We start from the raw sequence: 24,202 nt of genomic DNA, 5'->3' as shown, positions 1-24,202 counted from the left end.
ATCTTAGTTCTATGATACGTTCTCCAGTGATCTGGGAGACACACATGTCCACCCACTGTGTGCTCACACGCACACACACATAGAGATGCACATGTGTGCATGCACACACACACACGTAGGTAAGGAAAGGTGGGAGAGAAAAAGGAATGCAGGGATAGAAGGAGGGAGGGAGTGAGGGAGGGAAGAAGGGAGAGACAGAGAAAGCTCTCACACATTTGGGCAGACTAAATCCTTTAATCCAATTGTGTATGTCAATGAATTAAACTAATGGGTAGTTACTATTTCAGCACCTTTGAGAAGCACAGATAGTCTTGATAAGTTATGCTGAAAGCAGCCATAGCTCTTCTGATCTTTAACTGAATCAATTCTAGCAAAAATCTTCTAGAAGGAACTCATAGGTTACCTGTGCACTGAAAGTGAGAACTTTGCTGTGCAATAGAAGAGAGAAAAAAGCTCTGAAATAATTTTTGCATTTGAGTAGATGGGCAGTGCACATAGTTTCACCCAGTTAGGATGCAAGATACATCGCATGAAACTAAGATATTTAATGGAGGTTATCATATAATTTTACTTCAAGCCAGTTGGCACTGTGAAGGACAATGTGCAGGCTGTTGTCTCCAACAGATACAGGGGGACACAACCCCACAATTTCTCTGGTTGTAAATATTTAAAATGTTTAGCCATGGCATGGAAAGCAACAAGTGACAAAATCTTTTATTTCTCAGACTTAAAAAGAAAAAAAATATTGTTTATATACTCTATCACTATTTGCTGTATCCAAGGGTTCCAAATGAAAATTTTTATTTTAAATAATTCATTGTCTATTATGGATGGCTCTAATCTCTAGTCGGCACTCAACTCCAAATACAATAAAAATTGAGCAAGAAGTTAAGAGTAGTTACTACAAAAAATAGCATTACTTTTTTCTTATCCAGCTAATGTGATTCATTGTAGAACAAGAAAGACTATCATTAAAGTGGCTAGTAGAAGCTCGAAGGACATGAGATAACACAAAGTCTCATGCTGCCTTTACATGTCAGGCCATGGAAATGAAAAGACAGCACTTGTTATTTCCTTAACAAAATGAGAATGCTAAATATATACTCCATTAAGAGAATTCATTTCCTTTAATGTGCTTCGTAATACCTAGCACATGTTTAAACACTTAATAAGTATGAGCTGAAATAATGAGTGTAGGAAGAAATGGATTGGTATGGGAAACAACAAATCAAATTTTAAGGTTAATCTTCACATGTTCTGTTATCTAAATAAAGTAGCAAATAACTATTTCAAACTTTTACTAATAAACCATGATAATCTTTCTTCATTGATAAATTATTTTATTTATTTATATTCCAAATGTTGCCCCACTCCCATGTCCTCCTCACAGAATTGTTCCCAGATACTTCCTAGCCTTTGCTTCTAAGAGAGTGCCCCTTCAGGTATCCTCCAACCTTGGGGTATCATGTCTCTACAGAATTAGTCTCATCCTCTCTCCATGATGCCACAAAATGCAGTCCTCTGCTACATATGAGCTAGGGGCATCAGACCAGACCATGAATGCACTTTGGTTAGTGGCTGTGTAGGTCTTCCTATGAGGTTGCCATCCTCCTCAGTTTCTTCAATACCTGTCCCTCCCCAGCATCGCTTCCACAAGGTTCCCTGACCTCTATCCAATGCTTGACTGTGAGCATCTGCATCTATCTCAGTCAGCTGCTTGTAGAACCTCTCAGAGGACAGCCTTGGTAGGATTCTGTCTATGAGAAAAATACAGGACTAGAGAGACCGCTCAGCCATTAAAGGTTATGCTCACACCAAAAATAGCCTTTAAAAAAATCGTAATATTGAATTCGCCCAGTAAGAAACCACTGCCTTCCTGCTGAAACTAGAGTACCCAAGGCACCAAGTCTTCAAAGATGGGAAAGTTATATTTTTAGTGTCATCTATAACCTGAGAATCAGGATTTGGGGAGTTTGCACAGTTAAGACCTGCCTGGTTTAACATAGAGAATCCAGATTAGACATATGAGATTCTGTCTCAGAAAGAAGACACACACACACACACACACACACACACACACACACACTCACATGCACCCCTACAAGCACACTCACATGCACATGCACCTACATACACAAACATTCACACCCATGAATGAGAGAGAGAGACAGAGAGAGAGAGAGAGAGAGAGAGAGAGAGAGAAAGAGAGAGAGAGAGGGAGAGAGAGAGAGAGAGGGAGAGAGAGAGGGGGAGAGGGAGAGAGAGAGAGAGAGAGAGAGAGAGAGAGAGAGAGAGAGAGAGAGAGAGAGAAGCAGGCACAGACAGGCAGTAAGAAAGGATGTGGGAGAAATTATGGTTATGTTAAAAATACAGTATATAAAATTCTCAAAGAATTTAAGAAGTATTTTTAAGTAAAAATTAGAAAGGAGTCAAGTGGCATCATCATGGAAACCTTTCCCAACAGGGGAAACAGCCTTAGGAAGTAAGAGGTGTGTTTAGCAATAACTTTGAATTCTTTTTCCATTTATTATGTAGAGTATATATCCTTCTTATTCTACCACCCCACTCTGCAAGAGGCCTGGCTAACAAATATATTAGCATGATATTATTCCAGGAAATAAAAATAATTTTATTAAACTTTTACTATTATGTCAATCCAAATTGCTGGCCTTCATTTTGGTAGAAGAAGTCAAGGAAAGGAACACATCACCATTCCGTCAACGGGATTTGGCTTTAGTCATCAGAAGAAAACCAAGCTGCTGTTGAAGAGAAGGTTGAAGAAGGTTGTGTGTACATCTCTCTGGTTCACTGACACGAGCTTAGGTATTTTCTTACCTAATTCTGAAGATAAATTGGCAAGTGAGACAGCTATGGCAAATCCATGACATGAATTCAAAGCAAGCCAGAACCACAGAGCCAAGGCTAATGCAGAGGCCATGGAGGAATGCAGCTTACTGGCTTGTTCTTGGCTTGCTCAGCATGCTTTATAGCACCCTGGACCACCAACCTAGGTCTGGGCCCACTTGTGTTGGTCTGGGCCCTCTCCCATCAATGACTAATTTTAAAAGGCCTTATATATCTACCTAGAGCCAAATCTAATGGAGGCATTTTCTCAATTGAGGTTCCTGATTCTACAATGACTGTGTCAGGTTAGCAGAAAACTAGCCAACATAGCCATGGTGACTATATTTATAACGTAGAAATAGGTAAATTCCAGAGTAATTACTTGATTACTTCTGCAATGCAAGGATAGTACAGGGCCTCAGCAAACTCTTTATCACAGAGTTACATCCAAACCCTCATTTATTTTTAAAATGAACAAATTTGACAGCACATATACCATGTATCAGGATCACCTACGTAGCAACCTTGCCCAGCAGAAATGATAGATAAGAATACTAGAGAATGCTTTCTGTAAGACGGAAAAGATAAGATTAACTCTTGTCTTATTAAACAGTTTATACAAATGGAGCTCCAATTTCTCCCCAGTAAGTTTCTACAATGAAGAAAATTAAGTAAGACTCTAGCTACTGCCTTCAGGATGTAGTATATGATGCAAATGGACCCTCCATAATACTCAGCCCCCAAGATTGAACTATGGTGAATGAATGCCTTATGTAATTATTCTAATTATGGTAATTTCAAACTACTAATGTAGTATCACTTTGTTGCAGTGAGGGAGAATTGTGGAAAAATTATTCTTGGTTTAAAAAACAAGTTCATTTGCAGGTTTTGCTCTTATTGATACATATTCCAATACTGAATTTAGTGCATAGGACATTATTTAGGCTTTAGAATCAAGAATTCTGGAATGGAGAAGGAGCAAATAGAATTAGGCAAGAAAAAAATATAAGAGTGGGCAGCAGGCCTGAGCAACTGCAACCAATGCCACAAGAAGTATGGGAAGTAGGGAACCCCAGCAGTTCTCAGGCTTCTGGCTGATACAGATGTGCCTTCATCCTACAAAAGCATAGGTAGATGGACAAAGCCCTGTGGGATGCTACAAGCTGAGCCAAGAGAATTCCACCTAGAAACAAGTCCTGACTGAGGAGGTTAGCCCAGTGATGGTCTGCTGATAACATTTTCAGCAGGCAAACAGCACTTCCTTGAAGAGAAATTAGGATAGAGCCTTGTTATGCCAACAGTGGCAGCTTATATTCAGGAATAATTCATTTGGATTTTATGGGATTGGTTAGCAAGTGTTTGGCACCCTAAAACTCAGAATTGTGGGAGATAAAGATTTTCCTAGGAAAAGCTCAAAAACCAAACTTGGTTGTTTGGGGACAGAAAGTGTCATAATCCAGTCATCTTGTTCCAGTGAGTTATCTTAGCAATAGAACCTACTTGTGATTGCCTAAGGCCTGTCTAAATTACTATTAATCATTTTATTTGTTTAAATTTTAAATGATATCCCTCTTACTGGTTACCCCTCCACAACCTCCCCATCCCATCCACCCTTTCCCCCCTCCGCTTTGCCTCTATGAGGGTGCTCCTCCACCCACTCACTTACTCCTGCCTCACCGTTCCAGCATGCCCCCTATTCTGGGGAATCAACCTCCTTAGGACCAATCATCTCCCTGCCATTGATGTCAGACAAGGGCATCCTCTACTACATATACATCTGGAGCCATGGGTTCCTCCATGTATACTCTTTGGTTAATGGTTTAGTCTCTGGGAGTTCTGGGTGGTCCAGTTAGTTGATGTTGTTCTTCCTATGGGGCCTTTTTATTCAGTATGTCATAGACCAAACCTCCAACATTCCTTTAGTCCACAAGTTTTCACCATGAAGGCCACAATCCTACAACTTCTCTAAGCAAATTTGCAGCTCAGTGTTTGTTTCCCAGGCAACATAAACAAACTGAGCAAAGTCAAATCTGCAATGATAAATCTGTCTAATAAAAGCCACCACAGGAGCAGAGGACAGTCTCCTAAAGCAAGTAGCTCAGTCAGCCATAGGCTGCACTGGTTGTAGAGAGCCAATAGGAGGCTCCTAGGACTGTATTTAGTTAGTAATCACTGCATCATATATGGCACAATAACAGAGGGACCCTTAGCCAACTCTAACCTTGAGAATTAATAGTATTAGTTTTAATATAGATATATGCAACTGAAACATACTGGTTGAGTAAAAGAATAATTTTAATGTCTCATGTATTTCTCTTATGTATCAAGGAAACTTTGTATAGGTAATCCAGAATTAGTGATAGCTCCAAGTCAACAGTGTGACATTGCCTATCTCTATTTTTTTACTCCTCCTTACTGTGAGACTATATACCCTAGGATAAGAGCATAAGTGCTAAATTTAGTCCTTCTTTATATATGAAAAATTCACTAAAGTGGGGACACTAGCAGTTAGTAGGTGAAGAATTAACTACATACACAAAACAGAGCAACTTATGTTGATGATGTGGCAGCATGTTCCCTTCTTCCGGCATACTGTTTGAGTTGCAAAAGGCAAAGAGGGAAAAAGAATTCAACTTGCTGCAGTTGCTGCTTAAGCAATTTCCATTGAACTCACGGAGCAGATTCAGGGAGTACATTATTCACACCGTGTCTTACATACACAGAATCCCAAAATGATTTATAAAGTTAAATAATACAATTACACAGTTAAATAACCACAAAGAGAGAAGAAAATTAAGAGAGCTTTAGGCAAGAGAGGAGACTTTCAAGACGCATATGAGAAAAGAAGAGATAGCGTCAATGAGGCAGAGAAATGCAAGAAGTTTCCTCCAGATGCCAAGAGCTATAAAGGAAAAGGCTTTTGATCCTATCTTACAGCAAAGTGCCAGAGGAGTGAGGAGGAATTAATGTCAGGCTGTGAGGGAACAGGGTGAAATGGAAGCAACTATTCCTTTGTAAGTTCTTTCTAGCTATAAGTACATATAACATTTGAAAGGAGGAGGCTAGTTCTCTCAGTACTGGAATACAAAAATCATTTTAAATATGAACATAATTGTAAAATTCCTGTCATTACAACTATGCATGATTTAAAAGGTAAGAGACAAGAGGATGTATTCCCTACAAATACATGCTAAGGCCAACAGTGTTGGATTATCTGTGAGTTGTGTCTTTTCCCCATCTCACCATATTTGGTGCATTTGAGATTAATCTGTTGTGAAGGTTTATTCTGTTATGGTGATATGAATTTTTATGTCTTTAACATACACTCATGAACACTGTTGCTGTTCCAATGAAAGATGTATGCCATGGTTCTTTGTCTTGACCCAGTACTTTATTCAACACTATTACATCTCATACAAATCATATCACATACATTTTCTTCACCTAGAATCATTGCCCCTTTTTTCATAAATGTTCAATTAAATCTTTTGACTGGAGCTTCATTTTGTAAGACAAATTAATTCTATATTTTAAAATGCAAGGATAAGTTTGGGGACATCCTTCAGTGCCTCTAGTATTATTTATTTCCTGTTCGTCAACTCTTTGCAGTCTCATTAACCCCTACTCTGGTTGACTAACAATAAAGAACTTCTGAGATGAAAAACAATGAAACGAATTTCAAGACGAATGAAGAGAGAAACAAGATATACTTAAGCCAAGGAGAAGGCAAAGTCAGATAAGACCACATATGTATATTCTAATACAGCCAAAAATATTTCAAAACATATGTGAATATTCTGTGATCTACATTTGACCTAATCAGTTCAAGAAAGTTCTTGAGGAAGTAAAATGAATGAGGGGCATGGTTGTAACTGGGAAGGCTGTGACCCATGTATCTGCTTTTAGATATGATTAGCATAGACACCTTCTTAGAAATCTACCTCTGCATTATCCTAACACATTGAAGCAGTTAGATACCTTCTCATGCTACCTCTCTAATGAATCCTTTGAAAGTGCAATTCTCATTGACTGACCTTTCTCTTTGATATCTAATTAGTGTAAAACTGGAAAATATAATGACAGGCAAAACTAAGTGACACAGAAACTAAAATGGTGGCATTTAGATAGCAGAAACACTGTTCTGTGCACTCATTTGGCAGTGACACCTGCTTCATTAGCAGGTATCCTGAATAAAAAGGCTAAGCTGAATTGTATAGCATGAGAATCTAAGAATGGAGATGGAAAAATTCATCAGGACTACAATAGGGAAGACATCAGCAAAGGGAGATTGACATCTCCTGGAAGGAGCAGCATCCTGGAAAAATTAAATCTTAGTCAAATAGGGATAAATTAAGATACTGTAACGTATCAGGCCAAGACTGTCCCTAATTTTAATCTATTGTTGAAGGCATGGCTTACATGCCTTATGTTGTATCACACACTTTTAATTTTTGAATTATAGATACTTTTGATTCATAAAATTTGTTTGGAACAGGCCATAAGACTATGTAGATAAAAATATATATTTACAAAGTAATATTTAAATTTTATTCTAGTACATAAATACACACACACAGAGATAGAGAGAATTGGGCAATGGTGAAAGGTCATTGAGTCAGAAATGAGAAAATTACTCAATTTGAATCCACAGTGTAAGAGGCACCATCATGCTTTAATTCACGGAGAACTATTATTATCTTCTATCCAAGTTCAACTCTGGAAGCCCAGAGTTTTCTTTGAAACATAAGGGTTATATAGAACAAACAATATCTCATGAAAACAAGTAAAATAAGTCATTTAAAAGAATCTAGCTCCCATGACATGAAATTTACCCTTAAGTTACCTCTTTACTTTTTGAAAAGGGGGAGTATTCATTTGAGACTTTTTGCCCTTTTATGTTTCTCTGGCAACCAATCTGACCCTTCGTGTGAAAAACTCCCGATGCCCCAAATGTACCACTTTGAATAAATTATACTCCAGAGCTCATAATTTTCGTCACTTTGGAGTGATTTCTTTCACCTTGGCTTTTCTCAGTTCTCCCTGGCTTTCATATGATATTTTCTTAAAGTCATCATTGAACAGTCTGTTTATTAAAATTGTTGTAGGGAGAGCAAGATAGTGGTAGATATAAGGGGCTGAAGGAGTTACTAACATTGCAAACTGCTTTAGTCACTGTAGTTAAGTAAAAGCATAAGATGATAACAGTCGTATTTTTCTGTAAAGCATATTCTTGTGGCTTAATTTGTTCTACAAGCCCAAAACCTTCCTCCTACTGTTTCTGTCTAAACACCGTATTCCTTTTTCTCTGTAATTATCTTAACTGCAGCCCCATAAATAAATGAAATGGTTTAATTGTGCTTATTTGTGAGCTATGTGTTTCAGTGTGGCTCTAAATGATTACCTTTTCCAATTATTTCTATGATGTTGCTGCTCATAAAAGTAAGATAAAGCCCGTAACTACAGCACAGAAGAGGAAAAGAGTATATTTCTAAAAACACAGAACTTTACTGTTGGAAGGACAGAAGAAGAAGAAGAAGAAGAAGAAGAAGGAGGAGGAGGAGGAGGAGGAGGAGGAGGAGGAGGAGGAGGAGGAGGAGGAGGAGAAGGAGAAGGAGAAGGAGAAGGAGAAGGAGAAGGAGAAGGAGAAGGAGAAGGAGAAGGAGAAGGAGAAGGAGAAGGAGAAGGAGAAGGAGAAGGAGAAGGAGAAGGAGAAGGAGAAGGAGAAGAAGAAGAAGAAGAAGAAGAAGAAGAAGAAGAAGAAGAAGAAGAAGAAGAAACTTTATAGAGACAAGCTGTCCTGCATGCTAAAATACCATCCTCATTAGAGACAGAAGCCTAAGTAAACAACTTGTCAAAATAGCAATTAATTAAAATCTTTAAAACCACAGAGGTGCTTGTGATGTGGTATACTACCAAGATCTGTGATTTCTAATGGAGGCATTCCCCTGTCTCATTAAACACTGTCAGTGAGAGGTGACAGCTGAGACCCCTTGAGGAGTTGCCCTTTTAATAAGAATACTATCTTACTCAGAATTGAGTCTATTTTTTTCAAATATTTGTCATCAAATGGTTAACATATGTGGTTCGTCCCCTTGCTTTCAATTTGAGACATCTCTGAGTATTCATAAAAGTACATCAAACTCCATGAGTTAGAAACTTGCTTGTAATGACATCACAATGCATCCTTTTCTTTCTCAACACAATCCTCCCTTCTCATTCTCTACAGTTTGCATTCAGAAGCATCCTCCAATAAATTTTCTGTATATTACTTCCAAATTCAGGGTTTTCTCCAAAGAATCAAGAATGTAGTCAAGAGTTGGACCAATTTAATATAAGCTATTTAACATTAGTTGCATTTTTAATAAAGTACAGCAATAAATAGGTTGCATTATATTAAAAACCATGAGATGGAAAAGATTTGATTGTTCAATTTCATGAATGCACAGAATCTCATAAGTAGAAAACTTAGCAATAAATTGTAAATTACTAAAACATTCATGTGGAAGAAAAAGAAGAGTCAGAAAGGGTAATCCAGGCAACTGTGACAGCACTTGCTAGTAACAGGCACACAAAGACATTCTCCTTCTGAAAAACAAAGGGACCCAAGATATCTAGTACAGACAGTGCATTGGGGACAACAGTAGGACAGAGAGCACGGACAGAGTGGCCACATGTGTTCCCTGGTACATGAGAGCCACCCCTGCATTCTCTAACAGTACCTTATTGTAGTTTCAAAAGAACATTCAGGAAGGTGTAAGAAGAAAGTATTGCGAAACACATAAGCTGGGCAAGAGCAGGAACAGGGTAGCACATGAGAAAGCTGCTGTAATGTGGACGAGGGCAGAGACAACTGCTGTAAAGCACACACAAAAGGGAGAGAAAGTAACAATCACAGGCACAGTCGTCCTGTTTCCCATGATGCAGGCTGATCTCCTTCATGCCGAGACGTCTTATGATCTTCCTTAAGCTTCTAATGACCACAGACAGCCAAACCTTGCCCCTAAGTATACCACAAAAGACCAGTTTGCTGTAAAGCTTAGGACTTCCAAAACTACCTTTATGAGGATCTGCTAGATTTTATGGTTTACTATTATTTTTTTGAAATATTTTAATTTATAATTTTATATTTAGATCTTATTTGTTTTCTTTATTGATATAGGGTTTTATGAATCCTTCAAATTCCCTATGCAACCCAGGATTTCCTTCAGTGTTTGATCTCTCTGCCTCAACTATGCTTATTTTTTCCAAGTTTTTATGAGATATTTTCTTCATTTACATTTCAAATACTATCCCAAAAATTCCCCTATACCCTGCCCTGCTCCCCTATGCACCCACTCCCACTTCTTGGCCCTGGTGTTCCCCTGTACTGGGGCATCTAAGATAGTGTTTTTAAAAGGGCAGGCTTTAAGTGTGTCATATCAAATAATGCTCATGGACAGCTATAGTTTAGTCTGATGTTTAATGGATTCAAAATGCCTCACCAGTGACATGAACCACTAATGCTGAGGGATTCTTCCTGTGTGTAAGACCTATCCTTTTCTTACAAATGTATCACATTTCCATCAAAGAAAATTGTGCTATAAATTGAAGCACAAAAACATAACTAGCAATAACCTATATTTTCCAACATACTCTAGTTAAAAAAACAAATCCCCTGTGGCCACCATTTTATGTTTTTAACTAATGCCACATTTAGGAGCATTGCCAAAGAAGTTAGACATCACTAGGTTGCAAACCATGGACGAAAGTGAATGTTTAAAATTGGAAGGAAGGCACAGATCTAGAAATGCACAGAGAATCATTCAAAAATTCAACAAAGACTATTCATCTTTCACCCAACATTCAGATGTCATAAAAATGTAAACACATACCACAAGAGATAAAGTAAAACTCCCATGACTAAATAATGCACCCACATTTGTGAAAAAGGTGAGGTTGAAATTCAGGTCACATTAAATCAATATTTCAGTGGAATCACATTCTAACACTTGGTTATGAAGAGGCTAACCATGCTTCTGACACATTCCAAAACGAGTCCATGGACTTGTGACTTCCAGGAAAGTCCATGTCAGTTTTAAGCATTTCTTTGTAGCCAATGATAATATATTTATATATTCATAACCCACTTTATCCTGTTTTTAAAAGACTAGAGTGTTTGTTTCAATTTCTATTGGTTTTTCTCTTAAGTGTTGTCAAAATGTTTCTCCATTACAAGGCTGAGATGAGCACATGACTCTTTGTCTCCAAACGCAGAGATGTTTAATCTTAAAATTAAGAATCAGTTCTTTAGCCAGAGCCTTTTTGGGGTCCACTTCAACTCTTTTCTTGGGTAAAATTAAAGCACAAATATATTGGACTGAATAACAATGTGTTTTATGCATCTCAGTTCTTTTTGCTCATAGTTCTGGTCACTAAGCAGCATTGAGGGCAAATATTCTAATCCTCTCAACTTTCCTGCAGAGTCTCCAAAGGCAGGAGGAGAGGCAGACAAAAGAAATCCTACCAACAGTTCTATCTTCAATCAGATCCCACTAGAAAGGAGACAGAATTTATGAGAGGTGATGAAGATACGTACTACAGAGGTCCCATCTTCCAGGTGTTAAGGCCATATAATCTCCTGGGCCACCAAATTCAGGTCTGCAGAAACCATGTCCATCTCTTTCTCTCCTTTTTTCTGTTTATTATTCTATTCTATCTTTCTGTCTCTATATTTCTACTCTTTGTCATTTCTTTCTGTCTATTTGCCCATACCATGCAAAAAATAACCCACTGGCATATAAATGGGCTATCACAACCTGGAAGGATTTGGGATGGAGATAAGGAAGGGGAGATGAAGGACAATTAATAGAAAGAAAAGATTGATATCTTAGTAAAACGTGTCAGTGATCATGAAGAGCTAGAATGATTGATGAGCATTGTTTTCAGGACATTTTAGCAGAGGCCAAGTGCACACAGAGCTTTTAAAAGACTTTGCAGCAATCTCTTAATACTAATCAACAAGTTTTGAAAAATGTTATACTTGAGTTACTTATAAAATGCATCATTACCTCGAGATAATACAGTCAGATCCAGAAATTATCCACTGAAGAAAACTTATGAGTTACCCTTTTTTTAATGATATGTCTATGTAAAGTGAATTTCCTGTACCTCAAAGCAAGAGGAAAAAATTCAAGAACTATGCTACAAAACAGGAGATAATAACAGAGATAAATATCATTGATTTCTTTATATACAATCTCAATACAATTTTATAAACACCATATCCTTAAACAAATACTTGGAATAAGAGAAATTACATTACTAATATAACATATATTTAAAGTGTATCCTACATATTCACTTATAATTTAAACATTAAGGAAGATTTTAATTTTTTAAAACAGAGTTCTGATTGATAATTATCCTACTTAATTATGTGAAAGATGAAGAATAATTCAGATTAAAATATTAAATATGCATGTTTTTTTTCCATGCGGTCAGAGATATAATAGCGGTATTCTGGTTTCTTAAAATTTGTTATCTTACACTAGAAAATAATAACAAGAGAAGTTACATAAAACAGGGAAAGCATACTACTCTCATCAACAACATATTATGGAAAGAATGCATCAATGTATTTAAAACTTTTAAAATTTACTTAATAACCTAAATGTGTAATATAAAAACATTACAAAGAAAATATTCACAGAGCCTTGAATACCAGTTTAAGAAGTTTAGAGTTAATGAGAATTGCAACTATTGTCAACGGCACATTTTTGAATTGGCTGTTTGAAATTGTTTTACATTTTCAATTAATGCACATGGAAGTTTTAAAAGGCATAAAGTAAAAGCAAACAAACCCAAAACCCGTTAGTCTCAAAATTTCTATGTAGCTTGGATCTGTGACCAATTCTGCATCGTCTCAAGCAATGGATGTCTAGGCGCACACCACCACTTCTGAAGCAGAAGTTTTATAGCAACTTTTGGAGTCTCTAACACTCCATTAGGTATAAACTACTTTTATAACAATATTATGTTTACAGATAGTACTTATACCATGACCAATAAAAGTCTTTTGAATTTACTGCAATTAAGGAAAACATAGCAGGCTGTGAAAGTATGGTTCATTACCACATAGTAATGGGAGAAAAAAAAAAAGCTAGTTCTGTTAATAATATTCTTCATGACACTGAAGAATTAGTAGGTTATATCCTAACTATTAAATATGTTTAAAAAGAAAGTTTGCTTCCCATGTGACACCCAAGCCTGTAATTCCAGCTACTCAGGAAGCCAAGGCAACATGAAAGACAAGTTCAAGGCTAGACAGAGTTACAGGGTAAGTCCAAGACTAACTTGGCCTACAGGGTAAGTTCAAGGCTAGCCTGGTCAATTTAGCAAGATCATTCTCTCAAAGTACAAGCATACACAGAATTAAGGACACTGTTCAGTGACAGAGAATGTTCAAGGCCTATGTTCAATCATCAGTACTTCAGAAAAAAAATTAAAAAAAGAAAAAGAAAAAGCTTTGCGACAAAATGATTATAACCATATAGGAATCGTTTTTTGTGGACCACAGATTTTGGTTGAACTAAGTACTGAGACAAAGTGATGGTGGGATGAGCATAGTGTTGGGAGTTTTTGAAATGTTTCTACTTTATCGAGAAAACAATTCTCTATTGTTACTAATGAAATTCAAGCTGTAAAAGAAAATTGGAATTTTATTTTTATTGACCACCCTGAGCTCAGCAGTTTGTGAAAGCTCACCTAAGTATTTGGTCAGTAGTGACTTTACCAAATGCTTTCTTTCTGTTACTGTGTTCCAGGAAAGTCATTTTTTAAGATATCCACCATCCATGTAGCACTATACTCCAAATGATTACTTTTGATCTCATAAAATAATACTCAGATAAAAGATCCATTCAGAATATACAGTAGGGTGGATAAGAATGAGTTCAGCCTAGTTTCTGTATGATGGATTGAAGAGAAGAAACAGATATCACGGAGCAACAGTAGGATAAGCTCAGCTACTTCTGGCTACCACATAATCATTCCTGTGGAGGAGGGTGAGAGTTAGTCTTAACTGTCATTTTGATTGAATCCAGGATCAAGTAAGAGATAACACATTGGATGGATTTATGGGGGAAATTCCAGGAAGGGTTAGCTGCCTAATGAAAACCTTCCCCTGGTGTGGGTGGCACCTACCTAGGGTAGACCAGATATCAGCAGTTCTCAGGAAGAGCAAAGTAGATTGCTTGGCTGCCTTCCTTCCTTGTTGATGAATTCCTCTACCCTGTTGTTCTCACTGCTGGCACGCTTCTCTGACATAGCAACCTAGCTTCTTCAGCCTTTCTGTTGTGATCATAAAAAGACAAAGAGCTATAAGAATGTGCTCTGGCGGGTGTGGGGGAAGGGGATGCCTCTGCAGGCCCATGCCAAGCCATCCCTTTCCCCTGAGAGACCAGACACACACCTGGATAGTATAGCATAGAGTTTATTTAGGGTATGGGGAGGGAGTTAAGAGGGATGAAGGAAGAAGGGAATAGGGAGCAAGAGGGCAAGAGAGAGGCGTGACTGCGAGGTGGGGACAAGCATCCTCTTGTATAGGGACAGGCCTACCTGGCCATTGCCAGGTAACTGTGAGGAGGAGCATAAGTGACTGCTGCCAGGAACTGTGGGGGTGGAGTTTAGACAGAATACCAACACTTTCAATAGGACTGAAGACAGCAGAAACTTAATAGACCTTCAGTGCCAACTCGTACTACTGAAGCAGTCTGCCTTGCCGACTGGGAAGCTACTTAGTTCTGAACTTGACCATACAAATGATGGCCATTGTTAGTCGGCTGGGTCTCTATCATGTAAGCCAGTAAATCCCCTTTGTGAATATGAGGAAGTTTATTGTTTCTGCTCCTCTAAGGAATCATGGTTAATGCAGGTCTAAAATTATATTGTTGACTCGTTCACCAGACAGCCCCCAGAGCACTGAGTCCCTCAGCATCTTCGCAGGCTGAGTTCATAGACCATCTACATAAGTGTGGCCCTGTATCTGCCTGGACCAAATGTGGCTTCTTTTTTAGGACCTGTGAAGGAATGGGTCTTCCTTTCCCACTGCAGGCACCGTTGCCTACCTCTACTTGAGGGTCCTCACCTCTTAGAAACACAGACGACCTAGTAGAAAATAAACTAGTATCTCATGCTTTGTCATGTTTCTGTTTTGTGTATTCTCACTTGCAAAAGTCCAACACATCAGCTTTTTTTTTCTTTTTCTTTTTCTTTTTTTTTTCTTTTTTTTTGGACAATACGTAATCTTCTCTGCTTTTCAAAGTTTAATGTGCCTTTTCAATTCCATCTGAAAGCCAGCCTCTCAACAAAAGCACCCCATCTTCCTCTTTCCTAAGAACCTTTCAGCCCTACCAGGAGTCATTCAATCTTATATCCAAATTCACTCCTTTGTCTTAGTGTAGTAGTAAAGTTTTCTGTATTCATATGTAAATTACCCAGTGTGTTTATGCATAGACAAACAGACATCTTTATTTATGTCTTTACATATAAATGTAAAGCAGCCGCTTGAAGGTCACTTCTAAAGGACTAGCTATAAATATCTATACACCCTATAAACTTAGCAATGGCTTCCTGTAGAGCTGGAAAGCCATGAGACCGGGAACAATTCATACATGTGTGAATTTTATAATCATTATATGTATATGTATATACATTGCTTTTATTTTTTGAGATTTTATGTGATTCTTTAACAGCTACGAAAATACCTTGGAAATAAATTGAGAATTTTAATGAATGAAAAGGGGAAAATTACCTCGACGATTGCAGCTTTCATGGAATATCTTGCCCTTTGAAAGAAATTAGAAGTAATTATGCCGCAGTGAGCATTCATTAAATTTAGACTCATGATTCTGTACACAAACAATTAGAATTTCATCCTCATTTTTAGTTTTTGCGAAGAAGTTCATCTAGCTGGATAATTTATTTGATTTATTTAGTTAAGTGCAACAGTTTTAAACTTAGAGTGATAGACTTACTTTAGGTAGTGAAGAGCCACTGAACTACCTACGAGAATAATTTCATCTTTAAAACAATGCTTACAACGTTTATTTTAATTTATTCTTCCCTTATATGATATATCCAGACTGTAGGCTTCCCTCCCTCCACTCCCCCCAGTGCCCCCTCGACCTCCTCTGTCCCTCATATTCTCTGCTTCTCCATTTCCCTCCAGAAAAGGGCAGGCCTCCTAGGGGTATCAACTGAACATGGTGTAACAAGATACAATAAATCTAGGCACACCTTCATTTTAAGGCTGGATCAGGTAACCCAGTAAGAGGAAGTGCATCCCCAAAGCGGGAAACATAGTATGAGACATCCCATACCCACTGTTAGGAATCCCACGCACGAAACTATGAAACTAACAAGCATGATATATATGCACAGTTCAGGAGGAGGCTCGCGCAAGGCTCAGTGAGTGCTGCTTGCTTCAGCCTCTGTGCCCCAAAGAGTTTAGCTTAGCTGATTCTGTGGGTTGCATCCTCTTGGTGTCCTCTACCCCTCTATGTCCTGCCTCTGCTTCCTCCCCTTCTTCTGCAGTGTTCCCAAGCTCTGTGAAGGATGCTGCAATACTTTTGAAAGGAAAACAAAACAAAACAAAGTTAGACTTCCATGAAAAACATTGCTGCATTTTAAGGTCAATAGTAGCCTTAGAGTCAAGGTAAAGGGGACATTAATCAATTTTTTTAAATCCTTGTAAAACCATAAAATAGATGTCTGAGGGTCATGGGATTACAGAGGTGGAGTCAGGGGTGACTTAAAAATGAGGTCCTTTTACACACAAAATAAACTGTCCAATGAGACCTGATGGGCACTTTGTGTGTGTTCGGGATGAAACATTTGACAATGCTGAGCATGTGCACTGTACCAGGCATGCCCATCTCAGTCTCCTTCTATCATTATTGTCATATTTTCAAACATATCAGGAGAATTTTTAATATGTAAAGTGTTTTACATTCTCACAAGTAGCTCTATACTTAGAAAATGTGAACATTCCCGCAAAGAACTACACTTTCTACTAAACTTCTGCCAAGCTCCTTAGCTAACTCGAACGTCAGTGATTGTGGAAATGCTGGAATATTCCAGGTCCAGATCCTACTAATAATTTATCTCCAGTTATCTTTAGCAGCATCACTAGCCATCCTTTGATTTCATCTGTGTCTTCCTTACCTAACGTCCACATCACTAACAGGTGACTATTGTTTGGGATATATTAATAGTTTGCTGTCACCAACTGAAAAGGCTAAAAGTGTCACCAGATTACAGTGTATCAGAAGCCTGCCAGAGAGCATTTCCACCTTTTCTGTAGCTCACCTCTACCAGATGTTGCCATCAGTGTACTTGGAGAGTGCTTTTATTTATGATGTTCTTTATTATGCTACTATAAAGACTTCATAAAGCTGTTGCTGATTGGATCACAGAATTTGAGATGACCTGAATGTGTGTTCCCAGGCTGTAGTTATTCATATTTGACTTTCCAGAATGAATTATCCCTTATCCCCTTTGAGTTAAAAATGTGTGCTTTTCTATTAATCATTGTTAGAATTAGCATAGAAGTATAATTTTGTCTGAGAATGCTTTTGTGAATCAAAAGGGTAGATGAGAGATTTGATAGAAAGATCTCTTGTGATTGATTTTATATGCATTGTATGTATACCCTTACAGTATTCTCATCAATTATTTGTGTTTTGATATAAATATTTTAAATTTTTTCCTTGATATTCTGAAATCATAACAAAAGCAGTTTCGCATACTTAACCCCCACCATTGGACTGTACCTCAATATGTGGTACCTCGAAATGGAGTGTAGCTCAATATTTACCAGCAATATCAGCAAGAAAGAAAGAAGAGCATATATACTCAATGTGTATCCTCAGACATTTATGACAATTAAGAAAAAGAAACTAATGTCAGAATAATATATTGTAGTGAACTGACTCCACACCAGGATTTCTGATCATAAACAAGACTTTTCCCGTATTAAAGATCTTTATGTATCAACTACTTTTCCTACTGTAATTTGTTCTGTTCATTTGTTTTTGTTTTCTGAGACAGAGTTTCAGTGTATATCCCTGGCTATCCTGTGACTCACTTTGGACACCAGGCTGCCCTCAAACTCACGGAGATCTGCCTACTTATGCCTCCTGAATGCTGGGATTAAAGGTGTGTGGCACCACTGCTTGACACAATTTGTTCCTTAAAATGTATCATCCCTATAATTCTATTAGGTCATTAGAATCTCAAATGTTTTCTCTTCCAGAACTCTGTTTTTACAATAAAAGCACATCCTTTATAGAATATTTTAGCCATTTGATAGTTCAGAAACCAACAGTATATTGTTTTTGTTTGTGCCGTTTTTTGTGGCCATTCTGTGTCAGAAGTAGACTGAGCAGTGTGGCCACAGGCTCCACCAAGCATAAGTTAGCTTTGACTGCCACTCACTGCTTCTCACTTCTCCTCTGCAAACATTGTTCCACATGTGTCTCGTAAGTAAGTTGTAATAATACCCGCAGGGAAGCAGTGTAGTTTCAATTATTAATAATAATGTCCTGAGAGAGAAGGGATTTACTTTTCACACTTGGATTATTTATGCTTTTGGGTGCCACACACATGGCTTTTGGTGGTTGGGCTTGAGGGCCTGTTCTCATCCTTCGGGGAGAAAAAATATTTACAGAACTTAAATTGTTCCAAATGCACAACTCAGCAGTTTCAGGAGTCGTTTTTAACACTTGTCACTCAAAGACGAGAAACACTTATCTCCCTACGAAACAAAGCCATCCACTTTGCAAGGCATACTTCATCAGCCCTAAGAGTGTTTCCGCTACAAGAAAAGCAAGGCTTCCTCCATGAGTAACCATCCTGTGCTCCTTCCTTACACTGTGGCCTGAGTGTTTTGTAAAGCATCCTTTGTTCTGAAGTTCTCCCTTCACCTTCCCCGTTTATATAACAAAGCAAACAACATTTCTGGAACTGGTTTCTTCCCTACTGTTCATCTGAGGCCAAGCCCAAGGAATGTTCTCAGCAAGGAGGCAGCCACTCCCTCCCTTGGGAAACAGGACATCAAGCCGAAGGGTAAAATGTTGGAACTTTATTCTGCTGATAGAACAAATACCAGGGGAGCATTTATTTGATGGCTGTTTCTCCTTTACCTCCCACTCTCTCTTCATGTAAAATGGGAAAGTCATTATGGTGTCACAGATTTTAATTGACAATGACAAAGGCAAAGTAACTATGCAAGGACCACGATCAACTGATTCAAAAATCACTGAGAAAAGTCAAATACCTTGTCTGGTATTCTATTAATAAAGAAGCCATGACCCATGGATTAATGTGTTCTTTGTAATCTAACCACAAAGGCTTGTCCTTTTCCAGGATGCTGAAACCAGAAACAATGGCACATTCAATAACACTGGTACAGGAGTGAGCGTTATTTCCACGTGAAAGGTAAGTCTCATGCAGTTTGGAGAGAGATACCAGGGGATAAGGTACATAAAAGACGTAAAGTGGGGCAGGTTCAAACAAGTATAGAAAAACAAATAAACAGAATTCTTATATATATATATATATATATATATATATATATATGAATATATATATACATATATATATGTACATATATATATATTCTCTATTTCCACATGAACGTTTGAACATTCAGTCATGTTTCCATTGTCTACTTTCATTTTGAAATTGGGCTTTTACTGGAAACAGAAACACAGAAAATTAAGAATTGAAATTGTGGTCATCTGGATTGTTTCCCTTTCTCTGTTTTTTCTTAATTTATTCTTTCTCTACATTAGCTTCTTCCTTTTCTTTATTAGATATTTTCTTCACGTCCATTTGAAATGCTATCCCGAAAGTTCCCTATACCCTCCCCCGCCCTGCTCCTCTCCCCACCCACTCCCACTTCTTCGCCCTGGCATTCCCCTGTACTGGGGCATATAAAGTTTGCAATTAATTGGTTAAGCATTACGTATGTTAGAGGTGAAAACTAACACTTGGTCTATTTGAAGACTGTTTGACAGGATATTTTGTTTCATTTTCTTCTCTTATTTTATTTTATTTTTGTCATACTGAATTTCATACATGTCCGACAAATAATTGCTAAATAGTCACTTAGGTTAAGGTTTTGTTTCTTCTATTTAGACTGCCTTGACTATTCACCCACACACTTCTGTCTGATTTTCTGGCCTCATATGCTTCATAATGGTAATATGATTTTAAGATGCTTTCCAATGCAGGTTAATTTTTATGTCCTCTGATGACATGTTCCACATATTCTGTTTTTCTGTTTTTATTTTGTGTGTATATCCTGTGTCTGCACGTATACCTCTCAGTTGGTGAGCATCTACAGATGGAAGATTGATGTCAAGTGTCTTCCTTCATAACTATCCACCCTGTTCACTGAGGCATGTTCTTCCATTTTGGTTAGGATGGGTGGTTCACCTTTCCCAGGACCTTTGTGTCTCTGCTTTTGAACACTCTGGTAAAGATACTGTGAGTGGCATCTCTACAGAAGCTGAGGGTCCAACGTCAGTCCTTTTGCTCATACAGCAAGAACTTTCTACTGACTCTGCCATATCCTAATATTCTCACCTTTCTATTATAATCTTTGTCATGATGTTAATTAAATATAATCATATGCAGGGTTTTACCTAAAACAGGAAAGACAGGAATCACATTTTTGTCATTTTAGCATTCATCATATTACCCATATTGAAAAATCTAGTTCTTCTTAATTTAGTGATAGAAATAATTGGGGCATAGCTGAGTGAAACTTCTCACAGTTCACATTTGTTGATAAGAACTAGTCTGAATTCATTATTGTACAATTAAAATACCACTGGTAAAGGGAAATCACATTAAATATTTTGGTAACAGCTTACATGTACACAACTACTGAATTTCAAACTTATCTGACATGATTGTGAAACTAAATTTTCTCATTGAAATTACCTTTCTCTTAGTGATAAATGCAAGTGTATAATCTTAGATATCATTATAGCAATTGCAATTTAGACTTTAGTAAAAATTACATAATATTAAATGCTGAAAAGACACTAGAATACTTTGCAAGTTATAGATGAGTCAGTTATTAAAGAAAATGTTAGAGAAACATTGATACATCATTTCCTGTGTTTATCCAGTGAAAGCATAACAGAAGATTTGAAATTTAAGTCCATTTCAGATCTTTTATTCTTAACATACTAAAACTCACATATAAAAACCAACTTTACTCACAACTTTCCGTATCTGGAAGCAATAAATTTGCCCTTAAATAAGTGAATGAACAAACACATTATTGTTATTTTATGCTGTGGAATATTACTCAGTGATAAAAAGTAATCAGCTGCCAAGAAGCTGTAGTGAATAAATTATTAAGGCATATTGCTAAGATAAAGAAACCCAGCTGAAAAGGTTATGTACCACATGAATCTTTTTATATTGCATTCTGGAAAAGGCAAAGCTGTACTGCTATAGAGCCAGTAGTGCTTTTTGAATTTCAGTACTATGTAACAGATGTTGAACGAGGGTTATTTTCAGAATAGTGTAGCTTTTCTGTAGGTACCATAGTGGCACATAAGTGACATTTTACTTTTGTCAAAGCCTATGGAACAGACGAGCTATTTTGAAAGTACTACACATATACACTGTGATTGCTCAGAGAAATGGTTGCGAATAAGCAAAGAGGACAGAATAAAGAGTAGCTTAATATTGGAAACCATGGGCAATGGAAACAGCATGCATTTATGCTGATTTAACACAGTAATATGGGTGAACATGGAAGTGTGCATAGGCACCTGTCCACCTGCAACAGTATATCTATGTGCTCCCTTGTTTGCCAGCTGGTATGGCTCAGTGGTGAGTAACAAGACTCTACCTACTACTTGGACGCTTTCCTCGATGCTTTCCTTATGTTGTCAATCAAGGGAAAACTGGGCACCTTGCAGAATGGTGGATGGTAGAAGTGAGGCAGAAAGAAAAAAAGCACAAGAACAGGGCTTGAACATCCACTCTAGTGCCAGAAAACACAAAAGTGCTAGGGAAAATATGGTGGATAAAAACAAAGGTGTTGTAATGTTTGACAAAGGGAATGGGAGTCACTGAAAGAGTTTCAAATCTCAAAAGTTGAAACCTTGGGCAAAGAGAGAGAGAGAGAGAGAGAGAGAGAGAGAGAGAGAGAGAGTCAGAAAGTATTGGGTTAGAACAAAGCAAAAACTACATTTTCATTTGAAATATTTTATATATGTAATAAACAAACAAGCTGGTGGACAAGAAAACGTAATTTTTTAAAGAAGAATGAACTTAAACATCTGAACCTAAGCTTTGCTTACTGCTTTCTGCACACTAAGATTCCTGAACCCTATGTGTGGGCAATACATAAATTGTAACTACTTTCCAAAAAGAAAGAAAAATACAGAAAGGAACAATGAGGGAGATACCTTTCAGTGCATAAGAATGAAGTGTGCCTCCACAGAAATACTGTGGTTCTGTTATGTACCCTTGAAATGATGGAAGTAGAATGCTTCTTCACCCCTGTGAGCTCCCACTCTAAAATACGTTTGCAATATAAGCAGGAAGAACATAAAAGGAACACTTCATTGTGTGTCACTCTAGAAAATACATCACTATCACTCTTGAAAGACAGTACAGAAATGTCCATAAGCCCTGGGGCTAGGGAGATGGCTCAAGCCTGAAGGGCTATGTTCAGAATCCCTGCAAACACAGAAGCGTATTGGTGCAGCACCAAGTGCCTGCGATGCCTGTGCTAGGAAAGCATAGACAGACAGACAGATGTCAGTGTTTGCTGTCCAACAAGTCTGGGTGAATTGGTGGGCTACAAACGTAAGGTACAAAATAAGTTAAGAAGGAAGCAAAGCACCAGTTTGGGACTCTCATATCCCCAATCTGAATGCATTCACAAACACACACACAAACACACACACACACACACACATACACACACACACACACACCTATTCACAAGCATATATGCACATAAACATACACATATATACACATAAGCACACATACACACACATACAAACATATACACACAAACACACATACATACACAAACACACATATACACACATACACACAAAACACACATATATACACATACACACAGAGAGTGCATAAAACAACTCTACCTGTTCACCAACCTAAAATATACTACAGATTCAATAAAAGAATATAAACGTGCATTGTTTCTTTAATAATCTATATTGACTATGTGTTGCATGATAATTGGGTATGATAAACTAAATAAATACACCATTAAAAGCCAATGGCATCAAAATGAATTAATGCTCCAGATATTGTTGCATCTGAAAAAAGGCTAGGTGACATAAAGACTGTTTGAAATATTATTATGTATGGGGTGATGAGTTACAAAAAGACTAGGAAAATATGAACCCAATGTGGTCTATCATTGATGGCAAAGTATCAATGTTGAAAAGAATTCAATTTTTTTTCACATGAATTCTCACTCATGATAGTTACTCATAGAACTCAAAGCAACTGACATGCAATAACACTTTGTTTACTTAATTTTAGTACTCATATATTTATTTCACTTCAAAGACATGACCATGGAGAATTTTGTGTTAATCTCCAAGATGCTATAATAAAGTGAACCTCTAAATAGTTTTATTTCCATGTGTCTAAATTAAAAAAAAAAAAGGTTCTACTATACTTTCAATGAGTCTTTTCTAGTGAATGGAATTAAGTTTCTAAAAATATGTATGTCAATCAAATATTTTTAATATTTAATGTGCTGTATTGACTACATTGGACAACTATTTTTTCTAAATTAATCCCATTAGTAAATAATAATCTATACATGGAATTTGTTTTCCTCTCTGAAGAGAAGGTCTAGAGGAGACATAGTTTAGGTTGGGATGTCTTAATCAAAATTGTAGGTTAGCTATGCAGTTAGCTGAAGAAGAGTAAGCCAAAGCTTCCATTTCTTTCTTTTTTTTTTTTTGGTTTGGTGAAGCATGTCTGTAATTTTTTTTCCATTTTTTATTAGGTATTTAGCTCATTTACATCTTTTTATTATTATAATTATTTTTTTTTTCACAGTCCAGCCAACATCCTCTTCCTGGTCTGCCCTCTGACCCCTCTCCTTCCCCTGTCTCCAAGAGGATAATCCCATCCCCCATTCCCATTCCATCAGACCTTCCCTCTCCCTGAGGTTCCAAGTCTCTTGAGGATTAATTGTTATCTTCTCTCACTGGTGCCAGACCAGGGAGTCCTCTGCTGTATATGTGTCAGGGCCTCATATCAGCTAGTGTCTGATGCTTGGTTGGTGGCCGAGTGT

At 37.4% G+C, this 24,202-nt stretch overlaps 1 long non-coding RNA gene across 4 annotated transcripts in view; it reads right to left on the bottom strand.

The window, feature by feature from the left end:
• The window catches only part of 4930405D01Rik, a 125,135-nt gene that overhangs the window by 76,309 nt on the left and 24,624 nt on the right, over positions 1-24,202 (bottom strand). The window contains exons 1-2 of one of the 4 annotated variants that reach the window (XR_876111.2): positions 15,635-15,691; positions 14,026-14,172 (exon numbers count right to left, since the gene is read on the bottom strand). The exons of the other annotated variants lie outside the window; for them this stretch is intronic. This is a non-coding gene — a long non-coding RNA (RIKEN cDNA 4930405D01 gene). Of the gene's footprint in view, positions 1-14,025; positions 14,173-15,634; positions 15,692-24,202 lie in introns of those variants that run through there. 4 annotated transcript variants of the gene reach the window in all.

This window comes from Mus musculus, chromosome 16 (genome assembly GCF_000001635.26).
Source record: "Mus musculus strain C57BL/6J chromosome 16, GRCm38.p6 C57BL/6J".
NCBI lineage: Eukaryota > Metazoa > Chordata > Mammalia > Rodentia > Muridae > Mus > Mus musculus.
The sequence above is the reverse complement of the archived record's forward strand: the minus strand, read 5'-3'. Positions and strand labels throughout refer to the sequence as shown.